Here is a 17,328-nt window from a genome sequence, read left to right on the forward strand (position 1 = left end):
GGAGACTTCTCTTGTTTGTCTTTGGTCGTTATCATGGACATTTGTGATGCACACTTGGAAGGAAAATGGTCCACAGTATCAGGCGAATAAACAAGCATTAATTAATTCCGCAGCAGTAGTAACATGCACAAGGTTTTGTAAATTGACACGTACAATTTATAAATTGTTCCTTAAGTATTCATTTTTGGTTTCTATTGAGAAGTTCCTTACACCTCTTTATTTTTATTTGGGGAGGTTTCAGAGTATACGCAAAAGGATCATCAGAGAGTGCAGAAATGCTTGCAGTAAAAATGTATGCAGAAATGTATATCTATAATCTGTCTGCTTATTAGTGAGTAAATTACTTCTGGGATATAATTTTTGGTGCACCTGTGGCACTTAGAATCCATATCAAATTATTTAAAAGAATCACCATGAATGTTAGATGATTACACAAAGTTTGCTGAAAACAGAAGGTCAGCCCACAATGAAAAGTTTGACTTCCTTGAGAGATAGAGCAAGTGTGATCGAACCATCACAAACAGCACTGAAATTTGCAGAATGATTAAGAGCTCAAAAATATCCAGCATAAAGTTTTAATGTCCTAATAAAAATCTAGTAAATGAAAAATAAAGTTACCTCTTAACAATGTCCCTAGTGAATCATCTTCTTAAATCAACATTAATTACGGCATATTTACATTTTTTTCCTGTAGACTATGAGTGTGGTTAAACTAGGCATCAGGACAGTGAAACATCTTTTTGTAGATTCAAGGTAAAGATGTGCATGGTGTTTGTTTGTTGAAGAAGGAAGGATCAGTTAATGTTTCCTAAAGAAGAAAGGAAGGTAAAAGGTGGAGAGAAGATAAAAGGTGCTTGCTCTAAAAATTACCCGAGCAGCTAGACAGTTTGTGGAAAGGGGAGAGCTCAAGGGTGTGAAGTGTCTGCTGAAGGAAAAAAAATACTTAGTTGCTATGCTGCAGGAATCATTTCAGACTCCCACTGAATTTATTTTGGGGTCTTAACACTGTCAAATGAAGAAATCATTTTCCTAAAAGGAAACTTTGTATATTTAAGAAGTACTTTTCTGACCCAAAGTTAAATTATTTGTGCTGAGAGTTCTTGTAAAACAAAAAATCAGAATATCTCATTCTTGTGAAATCAAATTATAGAAATAGAAAAGGATATTATGCTTTGATTTTTTAAAATTTTGACATTTTACCAATATTGGATTGGATGTCACTTATTCCATTGATTTGTTTTCAAAAATGATTTTCCTGTTTACTTATTTAAGTGTAAGGGTCTGGAGTGAGGAAGAATTGAACTAAACTAGAAAGTTACAGATCACAATTTTTGCCCAAATAAAATTTGGTGGTTTTATATTTCTCTGTAATAAGACTAAAGAAATAATACATTTCTACAATGTTCAGTAATGTTCTTTACTGATTTCATTTGTTATGTTTATGTTTTATGGGGAAAAAGAAGACTATAACAGATTATAGATTTTAATTAACATTTCAATAATTTACCAGTTGTTGGAATCACGAACTGCACTTGGAATGCAGAGCCACATATGAGGGAAGTGACAAGCGACACATCAAATTGAACAATTCATGCTGTTGTATTCTTTGGTTCAAGAATTGGGCATTACCAGATTCTGAGTGGCTGGCTCCTCATGTATATTCAAAGAGTTATTTAAGGCACGGGCGCCCACACATACCCCACTACCACCACCATGCATGTTGCAATATTTGTCTGTGTAGTGTGTTTTATTGGTACCTTTATATGTGAGAAGAATTGTTTTTCTACTCTGGTTGTCCAGAGACCATAAAAACAATGACCATATGAATTATTTACTGTTTCTTAGGATGCAGTTAATTAGCATCTAAACCTATATCATACAAGAAGCATAAATATATATTGATAACCTGTCGTATTCCTTAGCCATGGTGCTGTTTGGTGGGATAGACATACATGCAGTTATATATTTATATAAGTGATACATATACAAATATATATTTAAGAAAAAGAATATCATCCACAAGTAAAACCTCAATTTCTTTGCATGTTTTTCTTACGAAATGTTCTTAAAGCAGTTTGTTTACAGTGTAGCATAGGACAATTACATATATGCATGTCAAATATCTCCACTTTTAGAGTTAAGTTGAAAAAATGAGACTGACTTTCTCTTGGCTATTTTATTTACACATAATTAACCAATAAGTGGAAGGAGAAAGAAACTTGTTGTCATGTTTTAACTATATTCAATACAAATATGTAGTGCATGTGAACACCTGACACTGTAGGCAAGTGAAAAGAAGAGTTCACAGCAATTAGTCAATAACAGTACTTCTTCTCTGATTTATCATAAGGATTTCACTTAACAAGCAGCATATTGAGAAGCAGAGATTTAAAAAAAAATATTTTTAGATATTTTATCTGGTGTATGACTGACACACCATCTAAACTGTTAATTTCTGAAATATAGAGAAGTTAAAATTGCATTAGAAAGAAAACAAACTCCAGTTGGATGATTAGATTACAGAGTATGAAAACCTTTTTCACGCTACAAATTATTAAAATAAAAAAAGATATGTTTGTTATTTTAACTTTGTGATTTAGGTGATCAGCTACTACTCAGTATCATGAGCACAATCCGTGACATGAGTTTATAGCAGTGAGTCTTTTTCGCCATTTCATAGATACACCTGGCAAAATTACTGGTTGAAGTGGGATATTATGGAATTTACACCCATCCTTTCATTCAGGGCTACCATTTTTTAAAGCTGAGTATTTCTATGTTTTATCTCTCCCTCCCGCCATACTCTACAGAACAGCCTATCATAGTATATGTTTAATACATCTCACAAGTCCTCTGGAGATGATGCAATAACCTACTTTCAACCAGCCGCTAGGGGGGTACTTGAGAACTGTGTACATTGCACCCTCCACTCAAGAGACTGAGTTTCTCACCTCTGCAATGTTCGTAGCCTCTGTCAGCCTAAGAAGCAAAAGTCACTAAAAGTTGTTTTGAGCCCATATGTCCTTTTGACAGTGTGAAGTTCTATACATACTAGTTGTTGAGAGTCCAAATTTAGTCAAGATTTTGAAGAATTTTGTTGAGGACTGCTTAAGGTGTGAATGGAATTGTGATGTAGAAAGTGGTAATTATTATAAAAATTATATATTTCTTAGGGTTGATGGATTAAACACATAAAACCTGAACTGAATTCTGACTATTAAGCTTTACTTCAGTGGAGTTGCCCCAGGTGTGTTGTGGGGTTTGTTTGTTTTTTATTTGTGTGTGTGTGGTTTTTTTTGTTTGCTTTGCTTTTGTTTTGTTTTGTTTTAAGAAATTTTAAAATATTTTCCTCTTTGCTTTGGTGTTTTACATATTTGTGACATTTTTAGACGCTGTGACCTTCTGTCGCCTTGCTTATGAGCTATTAATTCTCTAAAAGGTGGTGTCATCATGAAATCAGCATAGGACTTTCTGCCCTTAAAAGTGTACTGTGAGGATTAATTAAGTAATATTTATAAATCAGTTTGTATATAAAATATATAATGCTAAATTTAAATTTTAAAAAATTGATGCACAGGATTGCAGTTTCTCAGTGATTTAAAAAAAACATTCTCGTTGATATCTATAATAATTGCACTTCTAGTTTATAATATACTGCTGCTGCTTTTGTGTTTCCTTAAAGTTAATACTAATTGTATTTATTGCGTGATTTTTTTTGGAAAGTGGCTCTGTGTGTAGTTAAGTGATGCTCTTTACTCTAAAGGTATCATAAAATGTTACCCTAATGTTAATTATCTTGTGTGGTTATTCTTGACTTTTTACTAAGTATTTTTTTCTATTCTTCATGCCTTAAACGGAAATCCTTTTGAGCAAAATAATAGCATAGCAAATGGATACTTGGTTTCCTTGTCAAAAGAATTGTAACTCTTTATTAGTGGTGGCAAAGTTTGCATGAGCATGTATGGATGTATTTGCAGATTTAAGATTGTTGTTAGGATTTAGTATACTTTCTAAATCTAAATCTCTTTGGAAAGTGAACTATAAAATGTAAAGGAGAACCTGTAGGATTTCATCCTCATTGACTCTTTGGTGCTGAGTTCATGTATGCATCAGTTTCTTGGAATTAAGAAAATGCATAGACTTCTGTACCATAGTTCATTCATTAACTGCACAGGATTTTTTATAGTGCATGAATAAAAATAATCTGGCTAATAGCAACTAGGGCTACTTGCCAGTACCCGCACAATAGATGGAGTAGGAGCAACAGCATAAAGAGAAGTTGCTGGCTGTAAACCAATGACACTTTTTTACAAGCTCTCCTATTTTATTGTTTGAAAGTCTTTGGGAGATAACTGGGTTTTAAAAGTAATTGTGGTGAAAATATAAAAGCAAGATTTCAAAACTGAGTATCCGTGTCTGGTGTGCTTATATTTGTATGTATATATCAGTTTGATTGGTCATATAACTTGGTTGCATTAGGCTTCTTTATGTTCCATTTACCCTAGAGTAACTTAAAAGACTGGGCTGTGGCTGGAAGTGATGTGACAAAATGCATCACAGCGTGAAATGCCAAAATTTAAAATAAATTAATGTCAATTTTAGGGTATTCAGTGCCTTAACAGAGAGGCTACATAATGAATGGGCATGGAGTTTAAAATGCCCCCTCACCCTTAGAGGTGGTCTGACTGTGTCAGGCTTGAGGCACTTGGCAGAGTTGTGTCGGGGGAAGCTTGGCGTGTAGTAGCACTGCCCACGCTTTATTTGTCCTGTGGCTATAGAGATCACTTCTGTTTTTCAGAGCTATCCACCTGGCAGCTTCATTACATTCACTTTACAAGAAAAAAAAACCTAGACATATTTTTTGCCTAAAAACTTCTGTAAAGTTTGCACTTGTGGTGTTTTTGCCCCTAAATTTTAATTACACACTTAGGGGCTCTGTGGAGGACAAGTATATAGTGGATTTGATTGATCTGAGGAGCCTTCCAAGTTTCGCGCTTCTGTGACAAACTGGTGTAATTCTGATGGATTGTATTTACATGGTACATGCTTATTCTTTTACTGGTGTGAAACATTAAAACTCAAACATGATAAACTAAATAAAATATTTAGAATAGGCAATTTAACATTATTCATCTGGTAAATTCTCCTTCTGCAACTGTTACAGGCAGCCCTATAGGTTCATATAGTACTTCTTTTAAAAAGTCTGAGTTTCTAGACTTGAAATTCAGAGAAAGGGTTTTATTGGTTTTTTTAAGTTCAGTGTTTGGGTTGTCTTTTGTTGTCAGGTTTTGGAGATTTACCTGGATATTTCTAGATAATGTCTTGCAAAGAACACTTGCTGGAATTGAGATCAGCTACTTCTATATTAATTTGTTTTTTTTAACTCTGACCAGAATCTTGCTCAATGTGATTTGGTGGAAGACTCCTTTCCCTTGCTTCTGCCTTTTAATTTCTCTCCCTTTGTGCTCTTGTTTTTCTAACTTTGTACTTACATTACATAGCTCTGTAAAATCTTTTGGACCAAAGTGTTTTCTGTAAGATGCCATACCAACTAAAGAACAAAACACTGCTCTTAGATATGCCTTATAAATCTCTAAAGCATACTCTGCACTTGTATCATTATTGTAGCTGTTCTTGTTATTTATTATTTGTTTATGTTGCAATAGTGCTCATGGATCAAAGCCCCACTGAGTACACGAGGGAATGTACCTAAAAGAGCATATTTAGTACTTAGAACTTTTACTGATGTCAGTGTCTTTGCATGAGACAACTACAGAATCTTGGAAGAGATAAAGGATCCATGATATGATAAGAAATGAGAAATCAGTCTTAAAGTCATAGGCTGTGTCCAGACTCAGGGGTTTTTTCGGGAAAAGTAGACTTTTTCCGAAAAAACTTCACCTGCGTCTAGACTGCAGCCACGTTCTTTCGAAATTAAATCGAAAGAACGCGGCTTTTCTTTCGACGGCGGTAAACCTCATTTCACGAGAAAGAACACCTTCTTTCGAAAGTGCTTCTTTCGAAAGAAGGCGTTCTTGAATGTAAATAGGGCTTCTTCGAAAGAGAGCATCCAGACTCACTGGATGCTTTCTTTCGAAAAAGCGGCTTGCTCTTTCGAAAGTTCCGCGTGCAGTCTAGACACTCTCTTTCGAAAGAGGCTCTTTCGAAAGTATCTTTCGAAAGAGGCTCTTTCGAAAGAGGCTTGCAGTCTAGACATAGCCATATTGTGGAATTTACATAGAGAACCTACACTCTGATTATATATTCATTCACCTGTGTACATGCAGAAACACAGATTTGTGTATGTGACTGACTGTTTAGCAGGCACAAATGCATGCTTGTGCAGGTTCAGTGGTAGATGCATATAGATTTGTAGATAAACTTCCTTAGCCCACAGTTACATGGGCAGGGGGTTGATTAAACTGTGTCAGTCCAGCCTTTTAAAAAAAGAGAATATATCTATAGAAACTGATTTATTTTGGATAATAGTCATGCTTAGATCTTGAGTAGTGCCTTTCATTTTAGGAACTTGAAACATGAATGAATTAATTCTCAAGACTTCCATGATATTTAGCAATAAAATATCCCTGTCATCCCCAGCCTGCAGATGGGGAACTGAGGAACAAAGTGGCAAAGTCTTTGGCATATCTGGGGATAGAGGCCAGTGGTACTGCTTGCCACTCCTGTGCTTTAACCTCAAAACCATTCTTCCCCTTCTTAAAATCCAGAGAACTGCAAATTATAGATTTCTAGCAGTCCAATTACTGTTCCTAAAGGTCTCATTCTAACAAGATGAAATATAATACTTAAATTACTTAAATATGTAAAACAGGGGCTTTGGAATATCATTAATAGCAGTAAGTCTCTAGGAATATTTACAGCTTTAGATATTCTTTCAACTACTTTGATAGAGGGGGAAATACCATCTCTCACATCTCCAATTTTTTGAGCATGTGTCAAAAATAGATCCCTACCTGAGGGCAAGTTTTGAAAACTGAATATAGATAGCAGAACATGCAGGGTTTAAGTACATTAAGAGTGTACATGCAACTTACAGCCAAGTAAAGGACTCATCTTGGAGAATAATTAGCATCTCCAGCCAGAGGTACAAGAGTTGCCTTATGTTTTATAACCTTAGGACCAGACGGTAGAGGATTACAAGAAAAATATTCTTTACAGAAAGAAATTAATGTGAGGAATAGACTTTCCAAAGGCAGCAATGTAAACAGCCACTGTGAGCAAACTAAGTAACAGAAAAGCAGAAACCACATTACATGGTACAAAATATATTGTGGTTCTCACCCATCCAAATATTTGACATCTGCTTTTTAAAATGTGTGACAACGACCCAAAGTGAAGGATGTGACAGAAGCTTATTAAAAGGGAGGAGTTGTTTTTCTTACCATGTAAGAAGTTTTCCATAACCTCTCTTTCAATATTTCACATCCCCAATGGCAGTAATTTGCAGAGGTACACTACCAGATGGGACTGGATCAGTGAACGATGGTGGTAGATTTGCCTTTAATCTATGTGCTGTATATCATTATCTCACTAAATATAGTTGAAGACTATGGGTATAAAGTCCAGACTCTTTGGATTTGAGTTACATAGCTTCTGAATATTATTCCTGAGTAAGTTGTCTTGTTTGAGAAGTCTATAAGAGGGTCTCCTTGCAAGATAACTGATTGTAATAACAAGTTTTGTGGTGTTCCAGAAGATTGATGCAGGGGTCCATCCATACAAAGCTCACTGTAGGATAGAACTGGTAAGGCCAACATTTTCAGAAGTGGTAATTAACTTAGCGTGTTTTGGCCTATTGGGCATCCAACATCACAGGTCATTTCTGAAAATACAGGCCTTAGTTTACTAAGGCTCTCGTCACCTGTCCAAGCCATGGCAGCATTACTGTACCCATTTTGGAGATGGGTAAAACAAGGTGGAATGACAAGGTGACATACCAAAGATCACAGGGTGAGATCCTGGCCCCACAAAAGTCAGTGGCAAAACTCCCACTGACTTCTATGAAACCAGGATTTCACCAACATTGTGAGACATTTCTATAGGATCAATCTCAGCATGCTTTAGAAATATTCATGGAATCATAGACTATTAGGATTGGAAGAGACTTCAGGAGGTCATCTATGCCAACCCCCTGCTTAAAGCAGGACAAACCTCAATTAAATCATCAGACCTGGGGCTTTGTCAAGACTGACGTAAAAACTACTAAAGATGGAGAGTCCACCTTCCTAAGTAACCCTACCTTGTTAAGCTTCACTAACAACTGTGTGCCTCAAGTAGTGATGATGATGATGATAATAGTGATAATAAGAGTGTTAATAATAATGTTATGATTATATTCTAGTAGTGCCTAAATGCCCCATGCTGCTGGACACTGTATAAGGATTAATATTTATTTGTATTGTTGTGGACCTTAGGAGCCTCAGTCACAAGCCAGAACCCCACTGTTCCACACACTGTATTGTTGTGATTCATAATAATAAACAAGCCATTTTATTAATGAGTTAACTGAGACACCTGTAGGATAAATGAATTGCTCAGAGTTACAGGGTGTGAGTAGTAGACTCAAGAACCGAAACTTGAAGTGGTCCACTGCTCTAGTCATGAAATCAAACACTTCTGGACCCACAGAATTGGTCTACAACTTCTGTATTCATCCAGGGAGGTTAAATAAAATATTATTTTATAATGAATTTGTAAAAAAAGAATGACTAAGTGTTGTTATTAATGTAGGTTACCCAAAAGCTCTCATTGCAATGACTGGCTTTGGGGAGAAATGATATTGCTATCAATATGTTGAGATGTAGGCTGGTATGGAAACTGATATTCTGGAAGGGCAGCTGTGGTTTAAAAAAGAAAGAAAGAAAAAATTAAATTAGAATAAAAGAGCATTATTTAAAAAAATTAGTAAAATTGCTTTTTGCATACACAGTCTATTGAAAGGCCATCCAAAGCACTGATACCAATTTAAGAAGATGATCTTTTGCCTTAATTATACATCTGGGAGATATTAACTGAACATTTTGTGGAGAACAGTGCATACCTTAGTTGCCAGTTGTCTAAAATGTTGCTAATGATTGCCTCGGTGCCAGTATTTTGATGGCTAAAATGTAGGCCTGAATATGAATACAAAGAATGCAGTTTAAAATACGTGTGCGCTCGCGCACACACACACATACACACATACATTTTATACAAAACAGATTTCAGCCATCTGCTTGGCACTTAGCTTCGCAACTATAGAGTCTATATGAAAGGGAGCACTGTCCAGGTTATGAATGGTATCACTTTTATTAGTACCTTAGAAAAACCATAGGGTTTTTTGAAAGCTTGTATATCCAATGACTTTATTCAGCTGAATAATAAAAACAACTACCCCAGCCAAAATTTTGTTCCTTCCATCATTCCTTTGGTGGCAATCTCCTTAGCTTAGCAAAAGGGGTTTTGTAATAAAGAAAAGTTTCGTAGTTTTTCACCTTAAAATTTCCTAGTATATCAGATGACTCTAGATGAGCAGTCCTTATAACTGGCACCCCAGATGGTTTATGACACAAAACACTGTTTGCTTAGGAATAGGTTGTATAGCAGAGTCTGTTGCCCAAGTACTACAGAGCGTGTCAAATCAACATGGAAGTTAATGGACCAAAGGCACTTCTGGATTTAACACTTTCCCATTTGAATTGAATTTACAGCTTTAAATCAGGACAGCCCTTTTTCTTTACTGGTGTAATGAGAGAAAACAAAACTGATAGCATAAATTATAGAGACAAGGTAAAATCTTTTACTGGACCTACTTCTGTTGATGAGACAGACAAGCTTTCAAATTTACCTAGAGCTTTTCTTCAGGCATAAATTATAGACATGCGGTACTGTTATTTTGATCCAGTTCATCTGTCTAAAGGTTCGGAAGGAAACAGTGTGTACAGTGTTCAGTAGCAGGGTATTATTCAGACATACAGAAATCTTGAAGCTTCCAGCATGCCCAAGACTTGTCACTTTTCAAAGGTGACTAGTCCATGTTTAACTCTGACTAGATAATCTAGAGCAAAGGAACATGCTATAAACATAGTGAAAAATCTTTAAAGTTTTCAGTCATTTGCTAGTAGTTTATCATTTGCTTTGGCTTTACTGGTTTTCTACAAAATCATATTTTACAAGTGTTTTATGAGTCTGCTTCTAATACATTTAATATAAGGATTTAAAATTATTTTCCTTAGAAGTGCTCTTAAAAAGGGGAAGGGAATAAGCAAAGGAGGAGAAAAGTAAGTTCCTCTAGGTAGGGTGCTCTCTGTATTTGGCCATCCATTTAGTGCCTTGTCACATTAATACTGTATTGTTAATGCCCTTGGACAAGGCTAAAGGTCCTGCTGTATCTAGAGAGTTGCTGATTACCATAGTTTTGAGGTTGTGTCAAATCATAATGTTGCAAAATGCTCTTCTCAATAAATCTTTCCATATCAAGCAGGACTAGATTGTTGGCGCAAAGCCTTCAGAAGAGTAAGTAAAATGGCTAATTGTAGTTTACTTTATGATATTATAAAGGTTTCCTCTGTGGTAGTATATGGAGTCTTGACAGAGTGAAGCTATTATCCACTGCATTTTATTTACCTGTGCCTTTATTTTGTTCAGGACTTTTGGGGTGATGCAAGGAAGAAAAGGTTGGATTTCTAAGACTAAAAAGCAAGTAGTTCAGAAAATCGTATAATTTTATAATGCACAGACAGCAGAAATCTAAAACATTTTCTGTTAGTGTTGGCAAGAAATAAGCCCCTACACTAGTAAAGGTACAATGATAATAAAATAATAGAGTCCTAACCTTGTGCTTGCAAAGTTTTCTCTTTTGTCACCCTCAACACATACAAGTGAACGAAGGAACACATTTATGTGTCTTTGTGGGAAGTACTGTTGTCCTCTCTAGGTAGCACTCAGAAGTTCACACCTATGGATCTTAAGGAAATTCTGATGCCAGTTGCATTATGATTCCATTACGAGAAAAATGCTCGTTCTTCAGCCACCACTTCTTCCCCCAGCAACTGCACTGAAATTATTTAACCCTCTTATTGGCAGAACAATTCCTCAAAACAATGTGTTTATTCAGGAGCAGGAAATAACAGCTTGCCTGCTTTCCAGCAAAGTGCTTGAGAAGAGAATGGAATGCTATGCTATATTCAGGGATGGGGGGGAGGGATAGGGATAAAAGCCTTTAAAAAAAACCTGCTATGAATGAATTCATAATGAAGCTTCTAATTCAGTCCCAGTTATCTTTGAAATTTTACAGGGGAAAATCTATGTGAACAATAATAACAATTTGGTCATTTTTCTTTTGCTTCCCCCAACTTCCATTGCCCTTAGGTAGTAGAGTTAGATATATTATCCATTTGCTTTCAGTAAAGTCTTCCAGTCCACTGTGAGTTGAATGGAATTCCAGAGTGAGTGCGGTACAAGTTACATTTGAGAAGGTAGTTGGTAGGGTGGAAGTGAGAGGGGGCTGGGGAAGAAGAGGAGAATGAGAGAGTCTGTAGTCTGAACAACCTGCCAGTTGTCTCCTTTTTATTAAAATGGCAACTTTCAAGCCAGATCCCTGGACTATTTAATTTGATTTATACTGTTAAACCTTAGTTGCCTTATGCTTTAATGAAGGAGGAATGAATACCCAGCTCTCTCTTGCGCTCTCTTTTTTTTTTTTCTTTCCACCACTAAATTTCTAAATGCGTCACTTGCTATGTTTGGTTGAAACAAACTGCCACATTGTGTCACCCATACCATTAATTCTAATGGTCTAGCTTAAGAGAAGCATTAGACGGGATGATTGGCAAAAGCAGGATTCATAGATCTATCGGGTGTTGCACTGCTTCCCCTGCTGCCCTCTCACCTGGTCCTTTGCTTGACTAGTTTAGCTGTTAATAATCTGGGGGTTTATTTGTGTTAGACAGGAATAGCTGGCTCAAAAGTAAGGATTGAGAAGCTAAATTTCACTGTCTCTCTGCTGCGTGCATATTGTTAAATTCTTTGATAAGGACTAGACATATGATTCTCAGGCTGCCAGAGGAGGAGATGCATCTTTTCGTTTCTTGACCCACTGGTCATCTTATCTGAGGTGGGATTCAGATCAGTCACCAAGTTAGTATGGGTCTTTGGGAACCTCTGGAAGCACAGAGCCCAAAGCAGTTACTTATTTTGCTTGTGCCTAAAGAAACCCCTCTCTGGCTTCAGTTTTGAAAGCCTTGCGAATTTACTTGACTACTGCATGTCAAAATATGTATAGCGTGAGCACCTGTATTTTCAAGGAGTCTGACCTAATATGTAACACTGTAAAGAAGATGGATGAAAGGATGGATGTGTATGTGCATGGGCTGTGTGGTGGGGAGAGGTGGCCACACAAGCCTATATGGGAGAAAAGGTTATCAATGAAAAGGTGACTAGTTCAGTTTGGTTCACATCTTCCCATGAACAGATAACTGCAAAAGCTTGTGGGTGCTCACAGGAATTTGGAGCTATACAATTTTGTTAATGATGTATCTTAGGTATCAGTTTGAACAGACAGGTATCACAGAAGGAAAAAATCAGAACCTATCTCCATCCGCAACCCTTTGATCTGCCATAGTATGAAAAACTGAAGGCGGTCCCTGAAATTGCCATAATCTGCAGTTGCAGGCTCATTGATCAGGTTATGTTGAAGGAAGACATGCTGGTATATTGCAATTTCTGTTTGGGACATCACTGCATTTTCTTTAAGATGGAAATGACCCAGATGGGAGGTTGAGGGAGTGGGGTTGGATGATATTCAGCCACCTGAGCTTTTTACTCTTACTGGGCTAGTTTAAATATCATTCAGAATAGTAATATCCAAAAGTTGTTACTACGCAATGGCGGTCTAACAGTCTGTATGAATGAGAGGCTGTGTTGGTCTGGTTCTCAGTGAACATGTGTTTGGGTGATCACATCTGGGAGTGTTTGAGGCCCTTCTTGGTAGTCATAGCAGAGGCCAAGAATGAGAAGGACCTGGAGAATGGACTTTGCTTTTATCTCTAGAATTAGTCCCTTTAATTATGGGATGGAACTATGTGTGGAAGCATGATGCCTCACGGTACCTATTCTGTGGATAAACAGAGAATATGGTTGTAATTTACTGCTTCTTTTCATGAGCAGTAAATTAATAGAAAGTCACAGGGCCCCATCTAATTCCCACTGAAGCCAGGAGAGAGATTCCCATTGACTTCAAGATGAAGTTGAAGGGGGCCCCCTAAAAGGAAGAAAAAAAAATGGAAATGTTGTCATGAATGGCTCTTCTTGGTGCTTTTCCTGGCACCAAGAATTCAGATAGTTGTTTTTAGATGAAATATGATTGTACTAAAGCACTGCATTTATTAGTTTTCTAAAAGGAGAAATAACCAAACTGGACATATGGAGTGTTTTGAAGTGTGATTTTGTGAGATGAAAATTATTCCAGGAGAGTAGTTTCAGTCGGAGGATGTGTGTGATGCCCTTGGTATACACTGTATGAAACACTATGGGGCCAGCTGAATCTGGGTAAAGACAAGACTCCAAATCAATTGTGAGCTATCAAGCTCTGGACAAAAGGACATGGAATGGGGGTCTGAGCATGAGTTATTTGTTTCCGTGATTATATTAAAATAGGAAGAATGCAGCATGACCTGTGGAGCAGGAGTCAGTGAGTTCATGTTCCTTGGAGGAATGGGATACCAGGGAAACTGGGGAACATGTGGCACAGCAATGGGCAACCTAGGCTGGTGAGCAGGTCACATGAGTGGCCCTCCTTCATCTCAGTGGGCTGGAAAATGGTGGCAGCCACGATGGTCTCCCAGGATAGGGTAGTTTTGCTAACTGTACTTGCGTACCTAGAATTTGCAGGGTGTGCCCACTGAACCATAGCAGTGTTTTGATTGGATGCAGAGGGAGCACATGGCTCTCACAATGTTGAGTGCAATCAGCAGGCACCTCACTTCATGTGCCCTTGCTTATGTGCATGTCACTTTAGCAATACCAGTAGGAAAAAAATTATGCGGATGACAGTTTAAAAAAAAAAAAAAAGAAAAGTCAGGCCACACACAGAACCCGAATGGGGGCCGCATGTGGCCCACAGACTGCATGTTGCCCTCCACTGATGTGGAGTGAGGCTGGAAGTAATTCAGCCACATGAATAGAACAGTCCACAGAGTTTAGTAAAATTCTGCTAGTTTAGCTTACCTGGCATACAGCTTCACTCTGTTCGGTGAAACATACAATGTGAGACTAAGAAAGCTATTTTGCATATACTGGCTCTTGCTGGGAATATCTCGTCATAAGTTCTGAACAGAAATAAGGTAATCTCTCTCATATATGAAGCTAACCCCATTGATCTGTTGCTCTGGTTATAGATTCTCTTGAAATATCTTAATTAATAAGAAAGAATTGCTTGAGACTGTTTAGGCTAGGATCTACAAATCCACGCTTGCAGTCTACATTCCTGAGAGGTGTTGAATTGGCTTTTGTAGGAATAGGAAGGGGTCTGCACATCTTAAACTCAAAACTCTGGTCATTTGAAGAAGTGGGCTGTGCCCATGAAAGCTCATGATACCATCTACATGCTTTGTTAGTCTATAAAGTGCTACCAGACCATTTGTTGTTTTTTACCTGTTGTAGAATCAGGCTTTCAGGATGCCATTTTCTGTATGACCCCTCATATATGTGTTAAAGTGGGCCACAATTCATATTTTGGCATGATGAGCTCAGGCTTCTATGACCAAGTTAGAACATGCAGTACAGGCTGTGTGGAAGCAGATTTTGAACATTCTACCTTAAATTTTACGTTTAATTGAATTGTCCTAGTTTTTTGGAATGTCCCCCAGTGCCCTCGGTATGAGTTACATGCACGATCCTGTTCCAGATCCTGGATTTAGTAATAACAAGCATCAAATATGTTATCTCCATGGTTTCCATCAACACTATAAAATTTTTCCCAGCACCCCTGTTACAAGTAAGAAGGGGGCAGCAATTATTTATATTTCAGCAGCCTGCTTGGTATTCATCCTCAAAGCAAATTTTATGGGGTTAAGGGAATTGCAAGTATCCACATATTTTGAAAGAGGGTGATATTCCTACTATTGACATGGCATTGCCAAAACATTGTACTCTTGTATGATGTAATAGTTGTGGTCTGTGGTGTTGGTTGGTCAAGATGAATGGGGAGGAAAAAAAGATGATAAATGATAATGTATTTGGAACATTTTATTGGAATGAAATGTGGAAAATTCAGTAGAAATTGGGTTCCTCTTTGCATTATTTCATTGATCTTGAATTAAAATGAAGCGTTTGTAAAATCTAAATATGAACCTTGAGATAAATTGCAGATTTTGGCCCATCACAGTGCAAATGACTTGGTATGAATGATTTTTAAAATGACCACTTTACTCTATTATAAGTCTTGTAGGTAATGGGTGTATTTTACCAGGTTAATTTTGGGAATGTGAATGCATGCTTTCACTATGTTCTGTGAAGTGGAGATTGCATGACCTAAAAAATAACACTACTGCAGAACGCTAGCCTAGGATGAGGTGAGGATGCTATGCTATATGCAAACACTAAGGGTGTGTCTAGACTACATGCCTCCTTCGACGGAGGCATGTAGATTAGCCAGATCGGAAGAGGGAAATGAAGCCGCGATTAAAATAATCGCGGCTTCATTTAAATTTAAATGGCTGCCCCGATCTGCCGATCAGCTGTTTGTCGGCAGATCGGGGAAGTCTGGACGCGATGCCCCGACAAAGAAGCCTTTCTTCATCGACACAGGTAAACCTGGTTTCACGAGGCTTACCTGTGTCGATGAAGAAAGGCTTCTTTGTCGGGGCATCGCGTCCAGACTCCCCCGATCTGCCGACAAACAGCTGATCGGCAGATCGGGGCAGCCATTTAAATTTAAATGAAGCCGCGATTATTTTAATCGCGGCTTCATTTCCCTCTTCCGATCTGGCTAATCTACATGCCTCCGTCGAAGGAGGCATGTAGTCTAGACACACCCTAAGATAAATACAGTGATTGAGGCCATGCAAGTATCTAAATAGATAAGAAGATCATAATCTCTCTCCACTGTATGTTACATAATTAAGAGGTATGATACTCAACATAGTAGCATAATGGATAGGAAGGTGTGTGCCTATTCGTGTATCTGACTAATCTGTGTCCGCCATGTTTCCCATATTTTTTGGGATATATACTAATTTTGGACCCAATTCTACTTTTATTTCACAGAAAACTTTGTTGTTGTTGCTTGTGTTGTTTTGATTACTTTTTTGGTTATTGGACACCAGAAATTTTGAAATCTTTGGACTTTTAAAAAACATGCTATGTTAATTAAGGTAACTGGGATAAAACAATACATAATGACCTTAATCTTCTCAAATCTTAGGTATCTTAAACACCTTGCTCTCCAAAATGATGTAATATGTCCCTTCGTGTAAATTAATCTTTATTACTTGCACTGAAAGGTCCCTCAATTATAAAAACATGTACTTAGGCACATTTACTTAGTGTCTTTCATTACAATCAGATAATCAAGCCTGTTCTGTAAATGTTTAGTAGGAGTTATTTTAGCGCCAGCAATATAAGTGTTATCAGAAGGCATGAGAAAAATGCCCAAATAAATATGCATTTATCCAGCATGTTACTGTAGTTATGAACCAACACTATTCCATGCTTTCTGCTCTGATCTGTGCTTGTTGAGCATTTTATTTTGGATCTTTAGTACACATCAAAAATGGACTATGACACACATTCAGATTTTGGAGAGTTGAAAGCCACACATGGTCTTTGCAGTGCCAATTCTCATGTCATGGTTCACATAAAACTAAAAAGAATCTGTAGCATAGATGTAGCAAATGACCTCAATCAATTACTACGAGAGGTGATTGATTTCTGTTTAAAAAGTATACCATTGTCAGTTATTCATCTAACAGACCTTATCTATCTCTCTTTATATCAGTCTTTTGTCAAAAGGAAGGCATGGCATGTGTTAATTCAGCGCTGATATACACATGCAGATATTGCAAACTGTTGGAAAGAAACAACTGCAAAAAAACAAACAACCCCCCCAAACATATTTCTCTGTACAAGATGGCTACGTCTACACTGGCCCCTTTTCCGAAAGGGGCATGTTAATTTCACAGGTCGTAATAGGGAAATCCGCGGGGGATTTAAATATCCCCCGCGGCATTTAAATAAAAATGTCCGCTGCTTTTTTCCGGCTTTTAGAAAAGCCGGAAAAGAGCGTCTACACTGGCCCCGATCCTCCAGAAAAAAGCCCTTTTCCGGAGG

At 37.4% G+C, this 17,328-nt stretch overlaps 1 protein-coding gene across 12 annotated transcripts in view; it reads left to right on the forward strand.

Moving 5' to 3' along the window:
• Window positions 1-17,328, forward strand: part of SOX5 (SRY-box transcription factor 5) — an 897,303-nt gene that overhangs the window by 512,604 nt on the left and 367,371 nt on the right. The gene's annotated exons all lie outside the window — the stretch shown is intronic.

Source organism: Pelodiscus sinensis, chromosome 1 (genome assembly GCF_049634645.1).
Source record: "Pelodiscus sinensis isolate JC-2024 chromosome 1, ASM4963464v1, whole genome shotgun sequence".
In the NCBI taxonomy this organism is placed as follows: domain Eukaryota; kingdom Metazoa; phylum Chordata; order Testudines; family Trionychidae; genus Pelodiscus; species Pelodiscus sinensis.